The sequence below is a fragment of the Scyliorhinus torazame genome, chromosome 4 (assembly GCF_047496885.1).
Source record: "Scyliorhinus torazame isolate Kashiwa2021f chromosome 4, sScyTor2.1, whole genome shotgun sequence".
Taxonomy (NCBI): Eukaryota; Metazoa; Chordata; class Chondrichthyes; order Carcharhiniformes; family Scyliorhinidae; genus Scyliorhinus; species Scyliorhinus torazame.
Genome location: NC_092710.1, coordinates 118055300 through 118067446, shown reverse-complemented (window position 1 = coordinate 118067446; position 12147 = coordinate 118055300). Strand labels below are relative to the sequence as shown.

Genomic DNA, 12147 nt, shown 5'->3' with positions numbered 1-12147 from the left:
GTTTACGTTGTTTTTGTTGAACTGATCTCATTTCTAAAAAATCCTCAACAAAGCAGCTTCCTTTTGTGAAATCAATACAATACTGCTCCAGCTTTCTCTAAATATTTTGAGCAGATTTCACAAGGGTTCATTCAATGGAGAAGCATTGGAGCTAGCAAAAAGCCATAACTAGCTTGCAATCTTGATGACGGCCACTCCCATTCCGTGACTCCATACTTGGTTGAGGGTGAAATGTAACCTGTATATATCACAATTAAGAGTATTATGTTTCAGACAGAAACAATTGCTAACAGTGGGAAATAGTTTTGTCCTTCGTTGCCAAAGCATTTTGAAGCATTTCAGTAGCACTGAAACTTGATCTTTGCTAATCTCAATATAGCTTGCTTTTAGGTAGATCTGAAGTTTTCTGTAAGTCTATGGAATGTGAAAGTGTTTGGTTTATTTTAAGACTTTTTTTGGTCCAGCTTGAAGAGTTGTGGAGTGATAGGACAGGATTCCACCTTGTGTAGAAACTTTTCTGTTCAATACATGGCCTTTCTGCCTGAAAAATATTTGATGGCTCATGTTCCATTCTGGCTATGACCACCTCTAGTTGACCAGTTAAAGAATAACATTGGTGAAAACCCCTATCTGATAGTCAGCCAGCAAGGAACAGAGTCAAGATAATAGACTTAACAGAGAGGGGTGAAATTCTCCATAACCATTCACTGTGCCTTGGGGAATGGGGGTGGGACAGCTGGCATTCTCAGATCTCTGCTTTAGTAATTTAGCAAGAATTCTTGTCACCATATTGGCATCTTTTCCCTTTTGGATCTCAAGACTGGCCATTTATTGTAAAATCTATCCCTGTACTCCACAGTATCACATCTTTGTGTAAGTGCAACGCAGCATCATGACTTGGTATTTTACTCCTGTAAAATTGCATCTCCGTCTGTTAGCAATTGTTTCTGTCTGAAACATAATCCCAGTTGGAGCATCTCGACATTGACCTGAGATCACTGATCTTGCAGGTTAGTAGCTTGCACTATTGAAATCAAGAGGGTTTGGAAGAATTTTCCTTTCTTTCATGTGTCAACGAGCCTCCCACAAATGGTTGGAGATCAAGAATCTGTTAGAAGTTCTGCGTACAAACCTTGATCCTGTAATTCTGGGAATTATTTGAGTCAGAACACAAGGCTGTGCTACGAACAAAAGTAGTACTCAATGGTAGTGAAAATAGGAATATTTTTTTTTATTCTCCTTTTTCATATTTTCTCCCATATTTACACCCACCAACAATAAACAATAATCAGTAACAAATATGTCAATCCCCATATCAATAACAACGATCCCATCCTCTCACCAAACCCCAAACATTAGCCTGCATGTTCACACAAACAAATGACAAAAAGGAATTAGGGATCACCCATATTCGCCATTAACACACACAGCCCGCAACCCTCCCACCCACACGCCCCAACTAATGTTCAATGTTATCCAGTTCTTGAAAGTGTATAATGAATAATGCCCCTGAATTGTAGAACCCCCTCCATCCTTCCCCTCAGTTCAAACTTAAACCTTCTCAAGAGTCAAGAATTCCAACAGGTCCCCCCCACCACGTCAGGGAGGAGAGGTTGCCCTCCAACCTATCAGGATCTGCCTTTGGGCGATCAACAATGCGAAGGCTACAACATCTGCCTTCGCACCCGTTTCCAATCCTGGCTGGACCGACACCCCGAATATGGCTTCCAGGGGGCCTGGGTCCAGTTTCCCGTGCACCACTTTACAAATAACCCTAAAAAGCTCCTTCCAGTAATCCTCGAGCTTTGGACAGGACCAAAACATATGAACGGCTACGGAGCACCTCACACCAGAACCCCTCCTTCACACCCTCTCCCAACTCTTCCTCCCACTTTGCTTTGATCCCTTCCAGTGGTGCCTTCTCCTCTTCCAAAATAGCTCTGTAAACCGCCGACACTACCACCTTCTCCAGTGCCCCTGTCGTCAGCACCTCTTCCAGCAATGTGGAGGCCGGCTCCAACGGGAAGCTCTATAACTCCTTTCTGGCAAAATCTCGAACCTGCATGTATCTAAACATTTCCCCCTGCTCCAGCCCATACTTCGTTTCCAGCTCCTTCAATCCTGCAAACCGACCCCTAAGAAACACATCTTTTAGTGTCTTAATCCCCTTCTCCTCCCATTTCCGAAAATTTCCATCCCACTTCCCTGGCTCAAATCTGTGGTTTCCCCGAATTGGCATTTCTTTTGACCCTGCCACCAACCTGAAATGTTGGCGAAACTGCCTCAAAATTCTCAATGAAGCTATTATTACCGGACTCCCTGAATATTTCCCCGGGGCCATCGGGAGCGGCGCTGTTGTTAGTGCTTTCAATCCCGACCCCCTGCACAAACTTTCCTCCATTCTGACCCATTGGGAATCAACCCCTCTGACCCAGCTCCGCACCTTCTCCACATTCGCCGCCCAGTAGTAATATATAGGTTCCCTCTCATGAACCCCGTCTCATCTTCACTTATCACCTTCGGGAGGCACTCCTCCAGCCTACCCGCCAGTACCTTCGCCAATACTTTTGCATCCACATTCAAAAATGATATGGGCCTATACGACCCACATTCCGTCGGATCCTTCTCTTTTTTTAGCAACAGGGAAATCGATGCCTGCCCCAAAGTTTGTGGCAACACCACCTTCCCTATTGCTTCTTCAAACATCCCCACCATCAGGGGTACCAGCTTATCCTTGAATTTTTATAATATTCCACCGGAAACCCATCCGGCCCTGCCACCTTCCTCCCAATTGCATCTTTTATCTCCTGCTCCACTATCGCTCCTTCTAATGTAGCCCTGTCCCCCTCCCCTAACCTCGGGTACTCCAACCCATCTAGAGATTCCTGCATCTCCCGGTCTCCCCCAGGTGGCTCTGACCTGTACAACCTCTAATAAAATTCCTCAAAGACCTTGTTAATTAGATCCGGAGCCACCACCAACTTCCCTGCCCTATCCCTCAACTGAACAATTTCCCTTACCGCTGCCTCCCTCCAGAGCTGACCTGCCACCCTTATCTCCATGTTCGTAAACTGCACCCCTTGCTCATTTCTGTTGGCGCACGGCCTTCCTGGTAGACAGTCCGTCAAAGCTCGCCTGTAGTTCCTTCCACTTTTCCAACTTCGTTGGTCCCCATCTTCTGCATAACTCCTATCTACCTCCAACATCTCATCTATTACCCTCTGCCACTCCAACCTCTCCTCTTTGTCCACCCTGGCCTGAAACAAAATCACCTCACCCCTCACCACCACCTTCCCAGACAACTGCCTTCGACACCTCACCCGTACAGTTGAAACGTACATATTACTCAATTACCGTTTCAATTTTGTCACAGAACCCTTGGTCCCCCAAAAGTCCCACATCTAATTTCCACCCCGACCTCTGCGCTACCCCCTTCTCCAGTACCTATCCACCCAATGCGGAGCATGATCTGACACTGCAATTGCCGAGTATTCCGACCCCTTAACCCCAGCCAGCAAAGCCTTCCCCACCGTGAAAAAGTCGATTCGCGAGTATACCTTATTGACCGATGAGAAAAGAGTACTCCCGTTCCCTCGGGTGCAGAAACCTCCAAGGGTCCACCCCTCCCATTTTCACCATCAGTCCTGCCAATGCCTTCGCCCCCCCCCCCTCCTGATGGGACCAGCGAGCGCAGCCGTGACCTGTCCAACCTTGGCACCTGCACCAAGTTCCAGTCCCCCCGTACTATCAGTTTGTGTGTGTCCAAGTCGGAGATGGCCCCAAACACCTTCTTCGCGAATCCCACATCATCCCAATTGGGACCATATACACTTAACAGTGCCACTAACCTCTCCTCCAGCGAAGCTATGAACCTTTAATTGCTGGTCCATGTTGAGCTGTTCACTTACTGCTTTACTTGCACGTCTAAGGTAACCACACACACATCAAGCATCAAATAGTCGACACTTGACACCTGTTCTTGTTAGTGAAGTTTCCCTGGGAAATTGCTAGGCTTCAAAATTGTACACTCTGATGATTTTCTATAAATCATTGCAGCAAAATGAATGAATTAACTTTAATTAATTTTTAATTCCTTAAAACTGAGATTTTACTTTGTTTTTGCTTTTGAATGTTGCCTGTCTCTGCTCCAACTAAGCCTCTTTATTGCTGAGATCCTCATTCATGCCTTTGTCAGCCAATAGACTGTATTTACTTCAACGTTCTTTTGACTGGCCTCCCATCCTCCACCCTCCGTAAACTTCACCTACTCCAAAACTCTGTCACTTGAATCTTGTTGAGCACCAAGTTCTTGTTCAGCCTCCACTCTGTCCTTACTGATGTTCATTGATTCCATATTCCCCAGTATCTCAAATTTATTATTTTCTTTACGCTGAAATCCTTTGATGACTTCACTCTCGCCTATCTTTGTAACTACCTATACACCGAAAATGTTCGCCCTAGCTCATTGAACTCTCCGTCCCTCTGTCTCTTACCCATTTTGTGCCTCTACTACCACTTTTGAAAATAAAGAAACAATGGTGAACCTTTATAAAATATTGATTTGACATCGGCTAGAGTCAAGTTCCTAATTGTGGTAGTGTGGCACAGTGGTTAGCACCGCTGCCTACACAGCACCAGGCACCCGGGTTCAATTCCTGCCTTGCATGCCCCATATCTGTGTGTGTTTGCTCCAGTTTCCTCCCACAGTTCAAATATGCGCTGGTTCGGTGGATTGGCCATGCTAAATTGCCCCTTCATGTCCCAAGGATTTGCGGGTTAGGTTGCAGGAATAGAATGGGGGAGTGGGGCTAGGTAGGGTGCTCTTTCGGAGGGTGTGAATAGACTTGGTGGCAGGCTGGCCTCCATCTGCACTGTAAGGGTTCCATGAATTCTGGGTTTCAGAAGGCTATATAAGCTTTGGGATGGATGCAGAAAAGATTTACAAGAATGGTTCCAATGATGAGGGACTTCAGTTATGTGGGTTAGATTGGAGAAGCTGGTTCTTGTTCTGCTGAGAAAAGTAACATTTAAGAGATCTAGCAGAAGTGCTCAAAATCATGAGCGATTGAGACAAGAGTAAATAAAAAGAAGCAGGGTCGAGAACTAAAGGACTCAGATTTGAAGTGAATGACAAAAGAACCAAAGATGATGTGAGGAAAACCATGTTTATGCAGAAAGTGGTTAGTATTTAGAATGTGCTGTATGAGTGTGGTGGAGGCAGATTCAATCGTGGCCTTCAAAAGGAAACTGAATGGCACCCGAAGGGAAAAACATTGAAGGGCTTCAGGGAATGTGCTGGGGAGTGATTGCTCTTGTAGAGAACCAAAACAGACAAGACCAGTCAAATGACCTTTTGTGCTGTAACCGTTGTATGTTCTTATGATTATGTAAATTTAGTATTTGGATTATCTGTATGCATTTACTTCCTAAACCAAGTGGGACATTTAATCATAAACTCTGAAAACATTTAGTGTGTTTTTAAAGTTTGTTCAAAAATTCTAATAATTACAAACTATAAACAGATAAGCAAGTGGATTGTCACATGAGGTACTTGAGCAAGTATGACCTGTCTGTGTCACCGCAACCTTCTCAAATTGGGGATGGGCAATAAATGTTGGCCCAGTTCGGATGCCCACATCCCGTGAAAGAACAAAAAAACGTTGACTCAGTCCATCATTCCTGGCTTAACTTGTTTAAGATTAATCAAGCAGCTCTTGAGATAAGCAGAAGGATGAATTCAAAATCCAAATGACCTAGCTATGAAATGAATACTTGGATGTTATAGTTCAGGCTTTTTGTGGCTATGTGTTGCCACGTGTGACCATAAAACGGCCATTTAATCTCTCCAACCTGTTTCAACATTCAGTGAGATTGTGGTCGATTTGCAACCGAACTCCACATACCGATCTTTTCCCCATAATCCCTTAATACCATCGTTTAACAAATCTATCGCTTAGATTTAAAATTTATCATTGGTCTAGCATCAGTTTCTATTTATTGCATATGTCTCCGAATTTCATTTTTGAAAGGTTTGCCCTAGATGTTTAGACTCTGCCTCCTAATCTGACACTCTCTAACCAGTGGAACAGCCTGACTATCTACCATATCTGTTCCTCTTAATATTTTGAAAACTTTAATCAAGTCAACCCTTAATCTTCTCAATCCCAGGGCATACAACAAGAGATTGTGTAATCTCTTCTCATAATATAAACCTTGGCATTCAGCTATAATTCTGGTAAATCTACACTGAACTCCCTCCATGCTAGTATGTCCTTTCTAAGGTGTAGTTCCCAGAACTGCTAATAGTACTCCAGCTGTCATCCAGCAAGGACTTTGCTTAGTGTTCAAAATTAATGGGAATAGCAGGCAAATTTTCCCTCGATCCCCCAGAAAGCCAATCAAAATTCAATCACTGGAGGCGCCGTGAGGAGGAAGTTCACCGCTGTATGAGGAAGAGACCGAATACGTTGAAGAACAGCTGCTCCTATCACAGATTCTGGCTCTCCCATGCTGACTACTCCAGCTCCTCCAATCACAAGTTCCCTCTTCCCTGCTCTTGTTGCTCCTCAAGAGACTGAATCTATCATTGGAGGTGCAGTAGGGGAGAGGGGACCTGTGATTGGAGGAGCTGAAGCAATTCTGACCAGCCCTGCTGCCTTCATGCAGGAGATTTTTGTTTTAAACATCTTTTTATTGATTTTCAAATGGGGAAAGGAGCAGGAAACACCGATAAATACATTGTCATAAATTCAGTCCACCCACCCCCCAATACACAACACAAAATCCCCGAACAGGCGCCGGAATGTGGCGACTAGGGGCTTTTCACAGTAACTTCATTGAAGCCTACTCATGACAAGCGATTTTCATTTCCATTTCATTATACAAAAAAACAGTAAACTTAACAGTCGACAGCAATGAATTATTTGAAGAAAGACAAACGGTTGCCATCTACAAAAAATATTTCTCAGTTAAACCCCATGCGACATATTTGATCTTCTCCAGAGATAAAAAGGACATCAAGTTGTCTAACCAGATGGAGCACTGGGTGACCCTCTTGTTTATCAGAACCGCTGTTCCCCTAGCCTTGTCGTTAAAACTAGAGTGAAAAACCTGGCCAACCCACACTTCGCATAATCTGGTGTGATCTTGAATATGAAGATGTGTTTCTTGAAGGAATGCCACTTCTGTGTTGAAGCTCTTGAAATGTGCAAACACCCTGGCGTGTTTTACCGGACCATTTAACCCTAATGTTCCATGTAACTATTCAAATCGGGCTACCTGTGCCGCCTTGAGACCCTATACTAGTCATGACTATGGGGGGGGGGGGGGGGGGGGCTTTACAAGAGAGTGAGCAAGTGGAGAGGGTAAAGAATCAAAGCCATGAGGGTCTAGGGCATCGTAAGAATGGTCGAATGTGGAGAGTGCAGATAACTGTGAACATATCACGCTTCCAAACTGCTGGAACAAAAACTAAACCATGAGATGATAAACGTCTAACTAAAACAATCCATGATTAAAATCCTAAATCCATGGGGACGAGGAGCAGGTATTTTACCTTGCATGACATCCTTTTTCCCTCAACAAAGAAAGAGAACAGAAAAAACAGCACTACTTAATATGTCATTAGACAGTTGCTTATTCTAACCGCATGGCAGGAGTAATGGTATAAATCGATCAGTGAGTGCCTTTTTTTTTTCGAGCATATTAAATGGCCAATAGAGATGTTGCAGAAAAAGCACATATGAGATACGATACCCAGAAACAAACAGAGCTGCCAATTGAACAAGCTGTCTAAAAGTCAAGGATATGCCTCTGTAGGAAAGAGTTGCCTCACTTGGTGAGTCGAAGAAGTGGGGCTGGATTCTCCACTGTCGAGATTCTCTGTTGCGCCGGCAGACTGGGGATTTCCCAATGGGGTGGGGCTGCCCACAATGGAAAACCCCAATGACCGGCTGGCAAGACAAAGAATTCCGCCCGTGGTCTTTTCCATTGGGTGTTTCGAAGACTGGCAGGGTGGATCATCCCAAAACCAATTTCTTTTTGTACAGCGTGGACTTGATGCTGATGAATGCAGCTCACCGCTTAGCCAGGTCCATGCTCATATTTAGCAGTTTGGATCAGAAATTGGCTAGCTGGAGGAAGACAAAGGGTGGTGGTTGATGGGAAATGTTCAGACTGGAGTCCAGTTACTAGTGGTGTACCACAAGGATCTGTTTTGGGGCCACTGCTGTTTGTCATTTTTATAAATGACCTGGAGGAGGGCGTAGAAGGATGGGTGAGTAAATTTGCAGATGACACTAAAGTCGGTAGAGTTGTGGACAGTGCGGAAGGATGGTACAAGTTACAGAGGGACATAGATAAGCTGCAGCGCTGGGCTGAGAGGTGGCAAACGGAGTTTAATGCAGAAAAGTGTGCGGTGATTCATTTTGGAAGGAATAACAGGAAGACAGAGTACTGGGCTAATGGTAAGATTCTTGGTAGTGTGGATGAGCAGAGAGATCTCGGTGTCCATGTACGTTGATCCCTGAAAGTTGCCACCCAGGTTGAGAGGGTTGTTGAGGCATACGGTATGTTAGCTTTTATTGGTAGAGGGATTGAGTTTCGGAGCCATGAGGTCATGTTGCAGCTGTGCAAAACTCTGGTGCGGCCGCATTTGGAGTATTGTGTGCAATTCTGGTCGCCGCATTATAGGAAGGATGTGGAAGCATTGGAAAGGGTGCAGAGGAGATTTACCAGAATGTTGCCTGGTATGGAGGGAAGATCTTATGAGGGAAGGCTGAGAGACTTGAGGCTGTTTTCGTTAGAGAGAAGGTTAAGAGGTGACTTAATTGAGGCACACAAGATGATCAGAGGATTAGATAGGGTGGACAGTGAGAGCCTTTTTCCTCGGAGGGTGATGTCTATAGCACAAGGGGACATACCTTTAAATTGAGGGGAGACAAATATAGGACGGATGTCAGAGGTAGGTTCTTTACTCAGAGCCTTCAGACCCTTCTGGTGACCCCAAAATTCGTAGGTTCTGTCATCTGTACCAGTTTCCCCAGATCGATGGACTCTATTCCCCCCGCACCATTTATCTTTACTCAACAAAGAACATACAGCCCATCAAGTCTTCACTGACCCACTTAATCCCTCACTTCCACCCTATCCCCGTAACCCAATAACCTCTCCTATCCTTTTTGGTCACTAAGGGCAATTTAACATGGCCAATCCACCTAACCTGCACGTCTTTGGAATGTGTGAGGAAACCGGAGCACCCGGAGGAAACCCATGCAGACACTGGGAGAACATGCAGACTCCGCACGGACAGTGACCCAGCGGGGAATCGAACCTGGGACCATGGCGCTGTGAAGCCACAGTGCAATCTACTTGTGCTGCCCTTCAAGTTTAGACTCCAGTGCGCTGGTCCTGTCACTGTGGTCAGACAGAGCCGTCTCCATATCGGTGATGGTGTAGGCATGAGAGTCGACGGTTAGGCGCGTGAAGTGGAGAGAGGATTGGATGGAGGCCAGCACGGCCTCCAGTGAATTTTGAGGTTCCGTTCTCACCAGCTGAATACTCTTCGAGTCCGGTGGTGGTTGCTTCGTAAGAGCTTAGAATCAGTTTAGGCGGCATTTTAAGCTGGAGGCTTGTCACTTTTGGAGTCCATTTGTGGAAATCACAGATTTATTTCAGCAGGGTTGGACTCGATATACAGGGTTTGGGAATGGGTGGGGATCGAGAGGTTTAGGGATTTGTTCGTGGAAGGTAGATTAGCAGAATTGGGGGTACTGATAGAGAAATTTCATCTGCCGAGGGGGAGCGGGTTCTGGCAATTGCAGATTAGGAATTTTGTGAGGATGGATCTGGTAACGTTTCTGCGGTTACCCCACCCTTTGTTGCTAGAAAAGATAGCGTCATTTTTATATTTATAGCTATAAAGTGGGGCTTTTGGCCAATTTATTGGCCACAAGCAAACCAAATCCCTCTGATCTCTCAGGTGCCAGAAAGTCTGAGGTCTGCTGTTCAAACGCTAAATTTTTGAAACTAGTTCCTCACTTCCTCTGTTCGACTCCAATGTATATTTCCATTAAATATCCATGAATCAAAATGATGACAACAAAGTAAAAGAAATGGGAAATAAGGAAATCAACAAGAAGAGTCCTTAGAGGTGTTCATTAAATGTGCTACCAAATACAACATATTTCTGGAATAGAATAGAATCACTGGGGCACAGAAAGATTGCATTCCTTTTAAGCAATACAGTCAAATATTCACATAATTTCACTAGCCTTGTCACCTATCTATAACAAACACAATTGTTCTGATTTTAACAAGAGTGAAAATATTTAAACGGATAATGTGAATTGAGCTGGCTGCTAGCAAAGAATCCAAACCTCCACATGTGTCGATACGGCTTTTCCAATATTTGTGCTTACTTTGCTATTTGCACCACTTCATCTGCCATTAATTGTCGCACATTTTGAGGGAGGAAGCAATACAACATGCTGCTTGAGTCAAGTGATGTGTGACGGTGCTCTGGGACCAAAAGGCTCTGAGGAGAGTTGGGTTGGCCATGGGGTCTTGGGACACCAGGTGCCCTGTGGCATTGCCGTCATGGAAGGACTGAAAATTCCCCAGATCGCAAAGTTGGCACTGGATGAGTTGGCCACTCTGACCACCAGCTTTGAAGAAGCCGAGTGCTTTGATTTGCTTCTAGAGTGACCTGGAGTCAATGGGAACCAGTGTCTGTTCCAGATCAGTGTGAACCTTTTAAGGAGTGATCCAATCCTCAGGGGAGCATAGAACTCTCTCCATTCATAGAATCATAGAATCCCTACAGTACAGAAGAAGGCCATTCGGCCCATCGAGTCTGCACCAACCCTCGGAAAGAACACCCTACCTTGGCCCTCACCCCCACCCTATCCCAGTAATCCCACCTACCAAGAAAGTTGCCAGGTTTCCATTGTTAATAACTTATTTGCTGGTTAACACTCACAGACAACATATAGAACCCCTGGCTTGAGCTGACCCCTGCTGGAATAGTGAAGTTGCCGATGAGTTTTGAATGTAAATCCACAGAATGCAAATCAGAATCATGAGTTTTTTCCTGCTCGTCGACCCATCCAATAAACAGTCTGCAAATACTTGCCAAATATATAGGTGCTTTGGGAAATAAGCAGTTTCCAAGAAAGTGAGTAAAACCCAAAACGAAGGACCACAAGCACCTAGTTACCTTAATTTTAACAAAGCGGATTGTGTTCATTCCATTTTGATGATTGCAACAGACTCCATTTTTACCCTGATGGTTTCATCAAATATTCACAGAATATTAGAAAGTGGGCGACATGGTAGCGCAGCTGTTAGCACTGCCACCTCACGGCACCGAGGACCTGGGTTCGATCCCGACCCCGGGTCACTGTCCGTGTGGGGTTTGCACGTTCTCCCTGTGTTTGCATGGGTCTCGTCCCCACAATCTAAAGATGTGCAGGGTAGGTGGATTGGCCGCGCTAAATTGCCCTTGAATTGAAAAAAAAGAATTGGGTACTCTAAATTTATGAAACAAAAAAATAATATTAGAAAGTGTCTTTATTTTATGGTCGGCTAATATAACTACCAGGGGATTTCCTATAACTCCAGTCAAATGCTACATTTTTGAAACAACTTTTCAAAGAAAGACTTAACACAGACACAGTTGTTAGCACTATCAACCTATAGACAGTAAAAATCAGTCGTGCAGGAAGACCACACTTGAGGCAGAACTTTAAAAAAATATATTTTTCCAATAAAGGGGCGATTTAGTGTAGCCAATCAACCTACTGTTCGCATCTTTGAGTTATAGGGGGTGAGACCCGCCAGACACTGGGAGAATGTGCAAACTCCACACGGATAGTGACCCCGGGCTGGGATTGAAGCCGGGTCCTCGGCACCATGAAGCAGCAGTGCTAACTACCATACTGCCCGAGGCAGTAACCTTCTACAATATGTTTTTTTTTTTAGGAAAATAGAATCTAACTTCCCACTGCACTTTCCCATACAAATATAGGAGATGCAACACCTGCAACAACCTACTGCCTTCCTACCATCCAGGTGCTGGCTGGACATTTTAAAACTCATTCCCAATGTTTCCTTGTGCTAAGTAGTTAGAATTTTCTTTTTAGGAGTGGC

General features: G+C 44.7%; 1 protein-coding gene across 1 annotated transcript in view; it reads left to right on the top strand.

The window, feature by feature from the left end:
• LOC140410448 (frizzled-3) overlaps window positions 1-12147 on the top strand; it is a 190610-nt gene that overhangs the window by 70209 nt on the left and 108254 nt on the right. The window lies entirely within an intron of this gene.